Here is a 14,072-nt window from a genome sequence, read left to right as displayed (position 1 = left end):
GCTGTATACCTAAAAGAACTTTGTGTGATTTGAATGAACTTCTAATGAACTCTGAGAAGTAAATCACATCGCTCTTAGGAGGCTTCGTCCTCTCAGCATGAAAGAATCTGTTGTTAACTTGAATAAAACACAATGGAGTCGTGATATATTAACTTTTAGAAGTTTGGTTTTAGGTCTATCAGGGTCTTTCCAAACTCATGAAACATGACATATTGTTCATCCCTCATATGGTGCATCCTACGCATTGAAACGTGGCTGAGACATGCATTAATCACCAAACATTTACTCCCTGTTGAGGTCTAAGGAATCAATGACTGTACATGCTGCTATGTATAAAAAAAAACTACCAGTAGTAAGAGGTACAGAAAAACTTCAAATACAGTTACACAAAGTGAAAGAATCCTGTCTGGTGAGTGCTGATATTGTCTGTATCTTATCTATGACCTTAAGCCACGCTAGAGGCATATGCTCTTATATCAGTTGGTCCACCACTTTGGTCCAGACTGAAATATCTCAACAAGTGCTGGATGGATTGTCATGAAATTTGTTGCAGATATTAATTCCTCCCTCAGGATAGACTGTTATATTTTTCCTCTAGCCCAAGTCATGATATCACATTTTCACTACACGGTTGTTGTGGGCTAAAGAATAATTACACTTAATGGTTAGTGAGGAGGCAACCAGATGAACTGATAAAAGATCCATAAGGCCTAACATCTGACATCATCATATTATCATATGTGTAATATTAACACAACAGCAATATTTCATTTTGAAATATCATGGTTATTGTCAGCAACATCCCTCATTCGCACTTTTATCTCTATTTTTGGTCTCCACCAAATGCTCCACTGTCTTCACCAGCTACTTGCTAACTGTGTCTGTTCTTTGGTGCTGAGTAGGTAGTGTGTGTGTTTATTTTTTTTTTTCTTTGACAAAAATGAAGCCATGAGAGCAGTGAGAATCTAGACTGTTGTAGATCAAACACAGTATAGTGTAAATGAATTTACTGACCATGTCACCTGACATAGTGAAATTTTATTATTTTTATTTGAAGCTATAATGTCCTCACAGCCGTCTGTGGCCTGTTGTACTCATTTTGGTGAGTGATTAGTAGAGAGCTGGGGAGCTGCTCTGAGTTCACTTTAGACCTGAGGTCACAGTTTGAACCCGGGCAGCAGCCGGTGTGTCCACCTCTTGTCAGACAGCCAAACACTGACATGCTCTGATCACTGCTGAAATACATTTCTGTTAAACATGATGCTTGACCTTCAGATTGTCTCCTTTTTACCACTTTCAAAGAACCATAATTTATAGTGCTACAATGCTTTTAAGGAGCCCAAACCAAAATTGTGTCTGAGTATATTCCAGTGGATCAGACATGGTTTTAAATAATACTTGCAAATATTTCACTGTGTGTGTGTGTGTGTGTGTGTGTGTGTGTGTGTGTGTGTGTGTGTGTGTGTAGTGGCGGATTGGTGTGGTTTGACAAGATAAATTACTGAGCAACAGAAGGTCACCTCAGGACACATGCCATTCATTTAACGTGTCTGGATGGATCAACTTCCACCGAATTCTTTAGTGATATCATACATTTATTGTATATATAGGTCATACATTAGGTTGTGTGTTTCCTTGGCTATAATATTATCGCCAAGTCTGGCTCGACAAGTTAAAGCAACAACAGCAGAAGCAGCAGAAGCAGCAGCAGCAGCAGCAGCAGGTGCTCTTGCTCTCGAACAAGCAAACTAATCTTTGAACCCTGTGCAAACTGACAGCAGTATGACCGAGCCATCCACCCACTGTGTGTATGTGTAAGAGCATAGCAGAGTAACCCACCCTGCAAATATTTACCTCAGGTCCAAGTCAGTGCAGAGGGCACTTGGCACGGAGGGGAACAAGTGTATTTCTCACTCTCATTCCACCAGACATGATGAGCTGCAAGTGAATCTAACATTACTGTGACCACATTAAAGGAGAGTTGAGTCATTCGATATTGACAGGGTTCTACTGCTCGTGAATGAAGTACCCAACTAACGAGGAAGCTGCGATGACATTTGTTTAATCAAAGCATAATGTAAAGTACCAATAATTTAACATTGTTATTCCTAATTTGCTTCATTTTATATGAATTTTTGTCCTTGCTTTATTTCCTTATGTTATTATATGTTATGTGACTGTTATATTGTTATCAAATACCATTATATGTAACTATCACCATGTAGTTTTTTTTTGTTCTGTGTTATTAGTGTTATTTAACGGGAATCCAATAAAAATACATAGGTGAACAAAGACAATACACATTTATCTCAATATCCTACTTCCCTCTATCTTCTTTAAACTTTTTGTCTGGTTAAAAAGAGTTGACTCGGCCTGACTTCTCACCCTGCTGCAGTGATGTAGAAGTGTACTGCAGGGCACGTCGGTACACTGTGACCTCACTGTTAGCTGCAGCTACAGGTGCAGCGAGGTCAGTGAGACACTGCTTTCCAGCTTGGTGTTACGTTACCCTTTAAATTTCAGTGTTGTTTAGAGTTAAGGACAGGTGGCAAATTAAAGGACAAAACTGATTAGTGAGTGGAGAAATCGAGTTCAGAGATTTGTAGAGTCTATGCTAAAGCAAACTGAATCTGTTCTGGAGGCTTGTGGTGGCCCACCACCTTACTCGGCCTTTAGCCTTAGCCTTTAATAGCTATCACCTTTGGATGTCACTATTGATCAAATCTTTATTAACTTCATTCTACATTTTGAATGGGTTGAGATGAGGTTATACTGAGACATACTCTGTGCATTTCTGACACCTGTCCCACCGGCGCCGTCACACAACATGACACAGTGAGTCAAGCTCTCCTGCTGGAGTCGGTGTTGCGGTGCATGAAGGGAAGTTTTGAGCTGTAAGCGTAAACTCGATTTGTGTCATATCATGGCACACTTCAGAATGAGCTCAGTCAGTAGTCTATCATGCTGGCAGCCGCAGGAATGCACACAGAGAAAATGAGGACAAGGGGGAAAGACACAGAAAAATCCTGACAGTCTGCCAGAACAGAGAGAAGTGAAGTAAAATAATCATTCACAGAGCATAAAGGTGACCTGAAAATTGAGTGCCAAAACCAACTTATATGACCGCAGCTGCGACATGCCCTAAATTTCCCTTTCCCTTCTGCTTTAAATGCAAGTACAAATGATTATTAATGCATTATTCACAAAACAGAGCCCTCTCCCCCAATTTTCTCCACTGATGTGCGTCCTCTCCTTTTGATGATATAACCAAAGTAAAAGGGGAGAAAAGTGAGGCAGTGCAGAAAAGGAGGAGTTCAGAGGATGGCTTTTCTCTTGGGAACACAGAGCTCCCATCCCAAAGGGGATCCTGCACTCTTCTGAAACAGTCTGAATCTTCCTGTCGACCACGCTCCAAACAGCAGCATTTACATATCAGTCATATATCCTCTCTGCCACGGCAACATCAGTGCCAAGATACACACTTGACCTGCTTATGTGCTTATATCCTCTGGCTGGCTTTTCATCAAACAGGTAAATGCAGAGTATTCCTGTACATGTTGCTTCCGTCTTTATCAATAACGTTTTAATTTAAGATTTACATGAAGGCCCAAATCTGAAAAATGTTAACGGCAATCTGAAAAACGACTGGGGAGAATAACCTCAAAATCACCCAGGGATTTCTTTGAACTCTGGGATCCAGATATGGCAGCAGCAACAATTGGATGAGTGTGCTACGGGGAAGATGAAAGGCAGTCAAACTTGTAGACGTAATAAGTGGGCTGAGGCCTTTCATGATTCATACTGAGGTTTCATCTTACCATTCAGTCAAGCTAGTGATCCCAAATGTTGAATAGGCTTATATATATCTCTGGATTCATTGTAAAGCTTAGCAGTGGATGATAGAAAGCCAATTAACTTCCTCTTGCTGTTTTGAGAGGGCACAAAGATGTTCTAAAAAATATAATAACATTGAAATGAGTTCTCTCACAACACATGCACCTTACACAGAGCACGCACCTTACTCAGTTCATATGATATAAAATGTGTCTTTTTTTAAATGTTTTCTGTTAAAGGAATAGTTTTGTGAAATGTGTAGGAGAAGGAGAAGGTTATCTTACAGTTAGCCTGGCTCTGTCCAAAAGTAACAAAATGCACAAAATTTATGTGGGTTATGTGGTGGACTATTTCTGACTGGCACATAACGTCCAGAGATGTAATGTGTTGATTAGTTAGTTTTTACCTGTGCTTGTCGGTGGATTCTGTTGGTTTTGGACTATGATGCTGAGTCAGGCTAGCACCAATTTCCAACTTTCTTAAAGAAATAGTTAGATATTTTGGCACACAATTATTTGCTGAGAAAAAATCAATACATTGGTCCATTATAGTTTAAGGATAGAGCCAGTAGTCAGTTAGGTTAGCATAAAGACAGGAAACAGGGCAAATCAGTTGGTCCTGTTACTGGCACCAGCTGAGAAATAGCTCAGTGTAACCACTTGTGAAACCTTAACTTGCGGTTTTAATACTTAGGTATTTGCACAAGTCAAACAAATGAAACATAAGATGTTAACTAGTGAGCTAAAGGTGTTGGTGGGCTGACCACCTTTGGACAAAGCCAGGCTAGCTGTGCTAAACGAAGCCTGGCTCTGTCCAAAGGTACAAAAACGACAAAATATAAAAACATCAAATTAACAGTTTTACGGGGATGATGTGTTTCCGGTTTTTACATGGATTTAAAAAAAATAAAACAAAAACATATTTACATTAATTGGGGAACTTTAGAGGTGTTGGTAGGCAGATTTTGTTAGCTTTGGGAAGAGCCATGCTAAGCTAACCAGCTGCAGGCTGTAGCTTAATACTGTATGGGAGTGTTATTACTCTTTTAATCAAACTCTCTAAAACAAATTAGCTTTCAAAATGTTAAACCATTGCATTGTAATAATGTTTCCATTTGATAAGGAGTGCTTAAAAAGCACAGTTGAAATCTTAATCTAATAACAGAAGGGGAAAACATTTCCTGTCACACCAGACCTGTTTTTCCAAAAGCATCTGTTTTTTTTGTAAAATTAAGTTGATTATTGCACACTAATCCTACTGATGTCACAGCTCATGTTTCTCTGGAGTGTGCATATGCCCAGTGAGAGGGATGTCAGCAATAAATAGATTAAAGTGTGTAATGGCCCAATGACCACCCATGCACCACTCTACCATGCACGGGTGATTCACTTGTTTTAAAAAAAAAAAAAAAAGGCTGCAGCTGTTGGGGCTTACTTAAGTTCAGATTTTAGTGTATTCTGGAGATGTGTGTACATATATTTATGTGTGTGTGTATCTAAGTATATGGGAAAGAGAAAGAGAGAGAGAAAAAAAGACACCACACTGTATAAAACTGCATATTTAAATGTAGGCATGAGTGTAAATGTGTGTATGAATAGAAACCTGTGTATGCTTTATGCATGTGTGTGTGTGTGTGTGCCAAGGTGTGCATGTGTATTAAGTGTGCATGTGTCTTAATAGCAAGCAGTCACAGGGCTCCTGACGGCTCCATAAAGGAGCCTTTGAATGGCTTGGCTCTGGTAAATTCATAGCAGATGTGAAGGAAAGAATATCCACCCAGGTTGAGTGGCCCTTCACTGTGAAGGCGACAGGAGTCCAATCCAGGGGAGGCAGACGGACGGCAGACAGGAGCCAGGAGAGACACACACACATACACACACACGTTGGGTGAACTCCAATCAGCCAGGAGGGAACTCTGCACGGCACTAAGCAGGAGACAGGAGTTTTTCTTTGAGCCACTCAGGCTTTTAAATCGAAAATAATTCGCCCTTTTATTCCTGAAAGAAAAACTTTGAGTTCCCTGTGTTGCTCTCTGGGCAGGTTTTCCATTCAAGCGTACAAGTTCAGGCCAGGTGTGTGCTTAAGGGATGGCCTCCACATGCTGGATCATGGCTCCTGGTTCCCTCCGGACCCAGGGAGTCTGGAGCGCTCCGAGGCCAGGCTTTATGCCACCTTTCCTGGCTCTGACTGACGCCAGAAGAGGGCTGGGGAGAGACTGGCGCCTCACCGCCAATTAACATCCTCTCACACCGAGAGCATGGCCAGGTAACACATGATAGGCCACACTCTTTCAAGCAAAGAGCTCAGCAGACAGTCAGGTGGGGTGAGACTCATTAACCTATCCATGCGCTGGACATCTGTCAGGGATACAACCCGAGGCAAGTGCTTTTTCAGATGTGAGAGCCAATGGTGGTCACAGGAAGAAAACAAGCCACAAGGTCATCCCACCACAGTATTATAAAACTCTATGTTTTTACAAATATGAAGTAAGATTAATAAAAAATGGTCAGTTAAGAGCTTAAAAGTGTAAGACAAACAAAAGAAAATACATGTAATGCTCCAAGAAAAAGCCCCAAGTGGAGTCAAATGAAACTCATGTAAACAAATAAGCACATTTAAAATGTTCCCTTCAGGCACGCAGCTGGTCACCAATGTTGTTAGAAGTTGAAATTTGGTAGTATGTATGTTGTGATGTTGGGTGAACGAAATTCAGGACAATGTCTAATGCCAACGTAAATCTGACATAAAACAGTGATGACAGCTGACATTTTGCTGACATTGATATTTTGTTGGTTTTAAGTTGTGTCATTAAAATTAACGTCAGTCCGATGTTAGAGTTGTTAGAGTCCGGCATCTTTCTGACGTTACATTGACGTCTGGTTTTAGGTGGGTTGAGCTATTCCTTTGAGCACTGTAACCACAGCCGAAAAAGCAAGGATCCCCATGTAGCATATAAGTGTGATGACAAATAAAAACATAAATAAATAAATTAAGTAACTTAAGTTTTCCTCTGGAGCACATGTAGAAATCTACATTCTTATTTTTTGAAAACTTAAACTTGACAAATGTCAGAAAGTTCCCTGCTTTGTGTCAGTAAAACCAGCCCAACCAGCTTTGATTAAAAGAAGCCTGGAACATTTATCATGTGGGGGCATTGAAGCTCATTCACACACTTTTTTTCCCTGCCGCCTTAAGGCAGTTGCAACTGATAGAGGGAAGGTTTAGCTTTATTACCTGTGTTGTTATAAACAAGGTGTGCGTACAATGAGCTTTTTTTAGTTTAAAGTGATTAGAGAATCCATGTGCCAGCTCATAAATGAGGCCCCAGCACATTGTATCCGGAGGCGATTGGTAAACACAGCGTGAGCTCAGTCTCACTTGTAAACTGCTGCTCCGAATGTGACCGCAATGCAAAAGCTGCCGTGGTGTCAGGACTTACTTTAATGAAAATATCTTTACGTTTCAGGGGAGGACCACTACATGGAGACAATTCTCAAGAACATGAAAACCACAGAAAAGAATGGATGAAAGTTTGGATTTGCCTTCCAGTTTTCGTGATTCCTTCCTGTTCTGAGTCAGTTGACGGAGGTGATCTTGCATGCAAGGGTGCTTCTGGAAAACCAGACTCTGGAGAGTAAGCAGATTTTTCTGTAAGCAATACGCCCTCCTCTGTGTGTGGGGGCAACGGGCACTTTGTCTGTAACTCAGGCTGTTCCATCCGACTGCAACTGAAAACAAACAGCAAGAAGGGAAATTTACACCCTGAGCTCCTCCTGAGAGGATAAATTACTCTATATCTCCTGGCTGTACCTCTTCTTCTTCTGTCTCTGCATTTGTTTCTCTATTTTCTTCTCTTTTTTTCCCCTGCCATCTGTCTGTCTCTTATACACATCTCTGTAACTCAGGCTGTTCCATCCGACTGCAACTGAAAACAAACAGCAAGAAGGGAAATTTACACCCTGAGCTCCTCCTGAGAGGATAAATTACTCTATATCTCCTGGCTGTACCTCTTCTTCTTCTGTCTCTGCATTTGTTTCTCTATTTTCTTCTCTTTTTTTCCCCTGCCATCTGTCTGTCTCTTCTTCTCTAGTTATACTTTTGTCTATACTACTGTCTTCATTACACACTCAGATGAAGCTCAGGGGATGGACAGAGGGGGGGGGGGGGGGGTATGCTGGCAGGCATCGCTTTCACTTTTAATTAAAACTTCACACCCAAATAAATGTAGCCGAGTATCACACCCACTCACATCGCCCTATGAAAAGAGCCCGCAGGGGCCAGATGTTTGCCTTAGTGAGGATAAATATCTAAGTGGCAGCTTTCTCTGTAAGGGAATCTGCTCCCTCTGTCGTTTTGTCGGATTAGCTGGGGTAAGGAAAACATGGGGATCGTGTTCCATGCGTTTCCCACTCTCTGGCTGTTCAGCATAAACACCATGAGTTCTTGGCCTCCCTCACATCCGCCTCCTCAGCTCCTCTGCCACTCTCCTCAGCCCCAGGGGTTCCAGCGCAGGGTTTGTTTTAGTAGCACAGCCCCAGAAGAGTGTTTGGTTGTGTTGTGTGTCACACTGGGTGAGTGTTTGATTATGTTGAGTGTTACACAGTATGGGTGTGCATGAGCAGAGAGGCGGGGGACGCTAATCCCTCTCTGCTTTGTCCTCTGCTGCACAGCTTTAGTCTTTGCAGGACACTTCACACTGGAGCTGTGGATGAATTCATGTAGCTGCTGCTGAGAGAGGGACCTGTGGGCTGTGAGGGTCTCATAGCTGTGTGCACAGAAAGATGAATGAGTAAAGGCTCCTTGCACATACATAACCAGAAAGGAGGGATGAATCAAGGACAGCTGAGTGGGCTCAAATTGTTATTAATCATATTTATGGCTTAATCTGTATTTAGTGGCTCACACAGTGCAATTTATTTCCTCCTAAAGGATAAAGCTGGTGATATTCTATATTTTCCTTATTACAAAAAGACCGAAAACTAACAAAGTATTATCAGTGTATCCTAAGCCTGATATATATTATTCATCTGTGACATAGATCTCATTATGATAAATGCAGGCACTGTAGTTCAAGGCAGTTCAACATACACACTGTCTTACTTCTATAAATATTCATCAGCACACTAAATGAATATTAATCCACAGCTGAAAATAGTCCCCAACAAATGCACTATTCACTCCTACGGTGCCCAGTTTCAAGAAATAATGTAGCGTATTTTAAAAATTATTATATATTTGTGACAAAGATTTGATATCTTCTGTAGGAATGTACGGCCTCTGCACTGAGAGCCACAAACATAGCTGAGAAGTATGAAGAGATGGACTTACAGGTTGTTGGTTTTGGCCTAAGAAATCAGACTATCACCAGCATTATTCTTTCAAGCTAACAAATCATCATGGATGATAAAACATGTGGACTTTGTCAGGGGGAATTTTTGTTGGAAATTAACGATGCACACTTTTCTAATGAGTAAGGCCTGTTTAGCCCTGTTTGGCTGTGTTGTGGAAACCAGGCTGTAGCATGGAGCACCTGGCCCAGTTGGGTTCTGGTTTGGGGCTACAGACTGGCCCCACTAATAGGCACTTGAGCCCCCCTGCATTCGCCTAGTACCATGTTCCACTTAATGAGGCTCTACCCTGGGCTGTAAACAAGCCCAGAAACAACCCCAAAACACACACAGGAAATGTCTCATGACCAGAACAACACAAGGATCCTGCCAGCTCATGCATGATGGGGTGTGAACAGGAAGGCTGATCCTTGCAGGTTTTCTCCCTCTCTGCTCCACAAGCAGTTATTATCCTGAGGGAAAGGGCCGCATGTGGTACTGCTGCTCTAGCTCTTGCTCTGCGTGCCAAATCCTCACTGGCCGCCAAGATCATCACAGACCGCTGCCTTGCTCCTTTTCCACAGCCTACAGTTACAGTATGTACACAAACCACAGTTTATTCAGCACTGTGTTGGACCTGGCATGTCAGCTTTGACACGCCACAATAGGAACAATGTCTGCTTCTACACAAAGAGTATCTCTCATGCAACAAGGTTTTTATTTTACTTGTAGGGGGGCTGAGACCTTGACAAAAGGTCCAGTGTTAGAGTGAGTGTGGCCCCAGCTGGTTTCCTTTACAACACAGACTGGCTAATGTACAGTGATCAGCTTGAGTCAACAGTCTTGGCCAGAAAAGGAGCTTAATTGATGAAAAAATACAAACAACCCTGGACAGCCTCACCAGCTACTTGCATAATGTGCAAAAATATAAATGTGAGTTAATTAACGAGTTCATTTGCAGGAACCGAGAACAGAAACCAGGACTAAAGAATAGTTTCCACTTTTCCACTGGTGTTACGATGGGTACCCCCCCATCCCCATAACTGCACACACACTTGCGTGTACCAAACACACGCACAGCTTCTCCCTAATTAGCCAATTACACCCCCACCCCCCTCATACAAACTCTTGAGGTGCTTCACGAAGGACTTTTATACCTTTAGACAGTCTGGTTGAGTAAAATCACTCCTCTGTTTGAGACTGCTACATGTGTCCCACTCACTCACTCACTCACTCACTCACTCACTCACTCACTCACTCACTCTTGTCTATTGCATGTTCATGAGTATTAATTGTTAGCTTTAAAGGAATACTTTGGCATTTTGGGAAAAAATTTCTTGCAGAGCGTTAGATGAAAAGATTAGAATACCACTCCCATGTCTCTACAGTAAGTATGAAGCTATAGTCGGTTAGCTTAGCTCAGCATAAAGACTGGAAACAGAGGGAAACAGCTAGCCTGGCTATGTCCAAAGGCAACAATACGTTTCCAGTCTTTATGCTAAGCTAAGCTAAACAGCTGCTGGCTTGCTGTATTGACATGAGAGTGGTATCAATATTCTCATCCAATTCTCTGTAAGAAAAAGAAAAAGTCTAATATCTTTCCTCACATACAGGTATTGTCTTTATCCGTCTTTGCACATGTTAAATGATGAAAAGCAGCTATACTACATGTGATTACAGGCAGCACCAGAGCCAGCAGTGCTAGAGTGCCAAGTTTGCAGAGCGCACATCATCTGGAAACTTCACAAATCAAGACAGTCAATATGAAACAACCAAGTTTAAAGAAGAGGAAAAAACGCAGACAAGAACAAACTTCAAAACTCCAAATCAAAGAGTGTGAAATGCAGCGGAGAATAGCAGATCCTTACCCCAAGCCCAGAGGCCGGGATGGGAGGGAGGGGATCAGTGCGTGTGTGTGTGTGTGGGGGGGGTCTGCCTCCTCTCTCAGAACACAGAGCCGAGGGGTGAGCCTTTGATGGCGGAGCGTGACATGAGCACATTTAGGATGGGGGTGCAGCAGTGGCAGTGTGACAGCAGACGCACTTGCTGCCAGACGACTGAGCCCCGGATCTGCACAGTTCTGATCCACTTTGGTACCTGTTGACAGACAATTTGCGTCGAAATTGTGACTCACGTCAGCTGTCCTGCGCTCTCTCTGAGCCACTGGGGCATTTCCACTTGTTTCAAAAAGCTAGACTCAAGAGTTGAAAGATGCCAAGTTCTCATACCCTAACACTAAAATAATGTTTCCCAGCATTTGCAAAGGGGCACAGATTTGAATGTTGAATCTACCCTGCTGCTGGAGTTGTGTGATTGGTTGATCATCCTTTAGTTATTCAGTCAATGGCACAAACAAAACCTCAGGGGTTTAAAGATGTTCAGGAGGGCCAGAGCAGGTTTCAGGGCCGAGCTTAGACTCACACATCCTGTCCTTTTACACTCCCTCCCTTTAGAGTGTTTCTAAAAGCAGTCCTTGCATGGGTTTGTGTTCTTTGTTGATGCTGTTTTCACTCTTTTTTTTCGTCCTTTGTAACTCCTGCTCCCTCTCTTTTTCTCCAGGGAGAGACTCTTTGGTACAAGAGATTAGAGCGGGTGCTGCCTAGCAACTGAATAAAAATGGCAGCTACAAAAGGGGCGCTCTCACTCTCCAACGTCTGACCTACATAATCCCAAGCCTCTGATCGTGCAACATAACAACATGATGAAAGGCCTGCTGTGATTTAACCCTCAAACAAATACTTGCCATCACTGACCCCCTAGCTCAAAGAGCGATCTCGCCTGCTGCAGAACACCAAAGGGTGACTTCTGAAATCTTGACGGTGCCTAATTAGAAAGGAAGAAGAGGCCGTGAACACTATTGGAAATGAGATGAATGTATTTGAGGAGATGGCAGCAGAGTGGCAAAGGAGATTAACAGTGATCACAGCAATGCTGTTGGCTTCAGAGAGCGAGAGCGAGCGGCGGAACCTCCCTCTGTTCACTGATTCATCTCTCCTTCAGCCACAGGCAGACAGAGCACAGGAATGAGTACAGAGGGATGAGAAAGCTTTACTTCTCTGTCTTCTGCTTATTGATCAAAGGACATGAAAAAACACACGGGGAAAAAAAATACAGCAAAAAGCTGAAAACTTTTTCTTGAAACTTTCTCCTCCTGTGCCATGTTCTTAATATAATCTGAATGGCCCTCAGTCCTTCTTTACCTCATTTGTTGTGCCACAGCTCGTTTTCCTCCATTCTGACCTATCTGCACCTTTGACCTCTTTGACATTTCATTACTCCACTTAATTTGTTCAAAGTATGGACGGTAGGCACATTAGTATCGTTATTTTCTTTAACCGATAACCGATTCAAATTAATTTATTTATACAAATGCACTACTTTGGCTCTAATGCCGCTGCCTGTCTGTAGTCTGTAGTCTCCACTCCGTCGTCTGCAGCACTGTCCCGCCCACAGCACGATCTGATTGGTTATACGTCACGAGTAATAGCCTATCACGCTGAAGGCTGCTGTGTCCACAGACTGGCACGGACGAGAGAAGCGTCGGTTAGTAAGCGGAGCCGTATGTCGAAGGTAAGAGCAGATATCACTGAAGAAGTAATAAACATCACAATCCTCTACACTGAAGTTACAACAACACCGCACTCTGATGAACAAGTTCATCTGTTGGTTCAAGACACACCGAGAGAGGGAGAGAGAGGGAGAGGAGCTAGCGCTAACTGCTACGCTAAAGTAACTAGCACATCTGAATAGCAAGTAAACACCTGCTGAATTAATGAAAGTCGCTAAAAGTAGCAGAGAGCTCTGGGTGCTGGCGCAGAACTACTGTAAGAGTAAATGTACAACAGGTAGTAAGGCTGTGATGAAGAAAACAACATTAACTGTTCAGATAGAGCAGCAATTAATGCTACTAGTAACAGAAACTCTAGAGACGAGATGAGACACTGCTGAAGTCAGCACATGAACCGTCACTACAGTTGCTGCAAAGACATTTTACTACAGTAGAAGTTAAACTACTGTGTAAAAATGTTCTCATTTAAAAGTACGAAGTGAGTCAGTTAAAATGTCTCTGGGTAAAGGTATTACATTTTAAAAGGGGAGGGGTAAAACATTTCTATGGCGGTGATAATAATAACAACATATGATAAAACTAGTAAATTAAAGAGCATCTTTAGGCTGCCAGGTGTGTCAGTTCACAGGTGAGGACAGCACTGAAATCAACCAATTAATTCCAGTCAGATTCTTTGCAGCCTGTGCATACAACTGAGAATTACTAATATACACTCAGTTGTCATCCTCAAAAACTATCGTACAGTTGAATCACCAACTGTCTAAATAAGTTTTAATAAATACTGAACATTATAACCTTCATGATGGAGAATTTACTGCGGTTCATTAGGAACATGTAGATAAAACTGATTTAGTCTAATACAACAGTCCTGCAGTGTGTGTAGTTATATTGTATTATACAGAGGTGTTTCTATTATTTAGCCTGATATAAATGGGGTGGACAAAATAATAGAAACATTTTGACGCCATGGTGAGAGTCCTTATGTTGCAGTAATTTTGTGTTGGCATACCAGTTCCAAATATTGGTTATTGTATTTATAGTAAATACATTATGGGCTCATATATTATTAGATTCTATGACTTTAGTTTTAGTTTTCTGTTGCAAAGTCCCATGAAACTGTCACCATTAATGAATTATTTTCTGTGCTGGAAGTGCAGCAGACCAGAGAAGTAGAGGAGGCTGAGGAGGAAACAGGTGCATGGTTTTAGTTGAGGTTTTTTAAAATGACAGTGTGATTAAATGTACACTTTTATGGATTAATTGTTAATTACTAACTTATATGTAATGTAACCATAGTCCACCTATTCTTATGTTTATAATTTATTAAAACACATGATCATTTT

The 14,072-nt window shown here is 41.9% G+C and overlaps 1 long non-coding RNA gene across 2 annotated transcripts; it reads left to right on the top strand.

Moving 5' to 3' along the window:
* Positions 1 to 2,330: 2,330 nt before the first annotated feature.
* Positions 2,331 to 11,850, top strand: LOC147819570 (uncharacterized). Of its 2 annotated transcripts, none has more exons than XR_015436796.1 (3): positions 2,331 to 6,099; positions 7,301 to 7,468; positions 11,721 to 11,850. It is a non-coding gene; the product is annotated as an uncharacterized LOC147819570 (long non-coding RNA). The 2 variants fall into 2 exon arrangements; XR_015436797.1 differs by lacking the exon at positions 11,721 to 11,850 and having other exon boundaries at positions 2,331 to 3,531; positions 5,875 to 6,099; positions 7,301 to 7,712.
* Positions 11,851 to 14,072: the final 2,222 nt, after the last annotated feature.

The sequence above is a fragment of the Seriola lalandi genome, unplaced genomic scaffold (genome assembly GCF_002814215.2).
Source record: "Seriola lalandi dorsalis isolate HSWRI2012SDOR001 ecotype SW California unplaced genomic scaffold, Sedor1 jcf7180002052117, whole genome shotgun sequence".
Taxonomy (NCBI): domain Eukaryota; kingdom Metazoa; phylum Chordata; class Actinopteri; order Carangiformes; family Carangidae; genus Seriola; species Seriola lalandi.
Note: the sequence above shows the minus strand (reverse complement) of the source record. Positions and strands in the feature narration are given on the sequence as shown.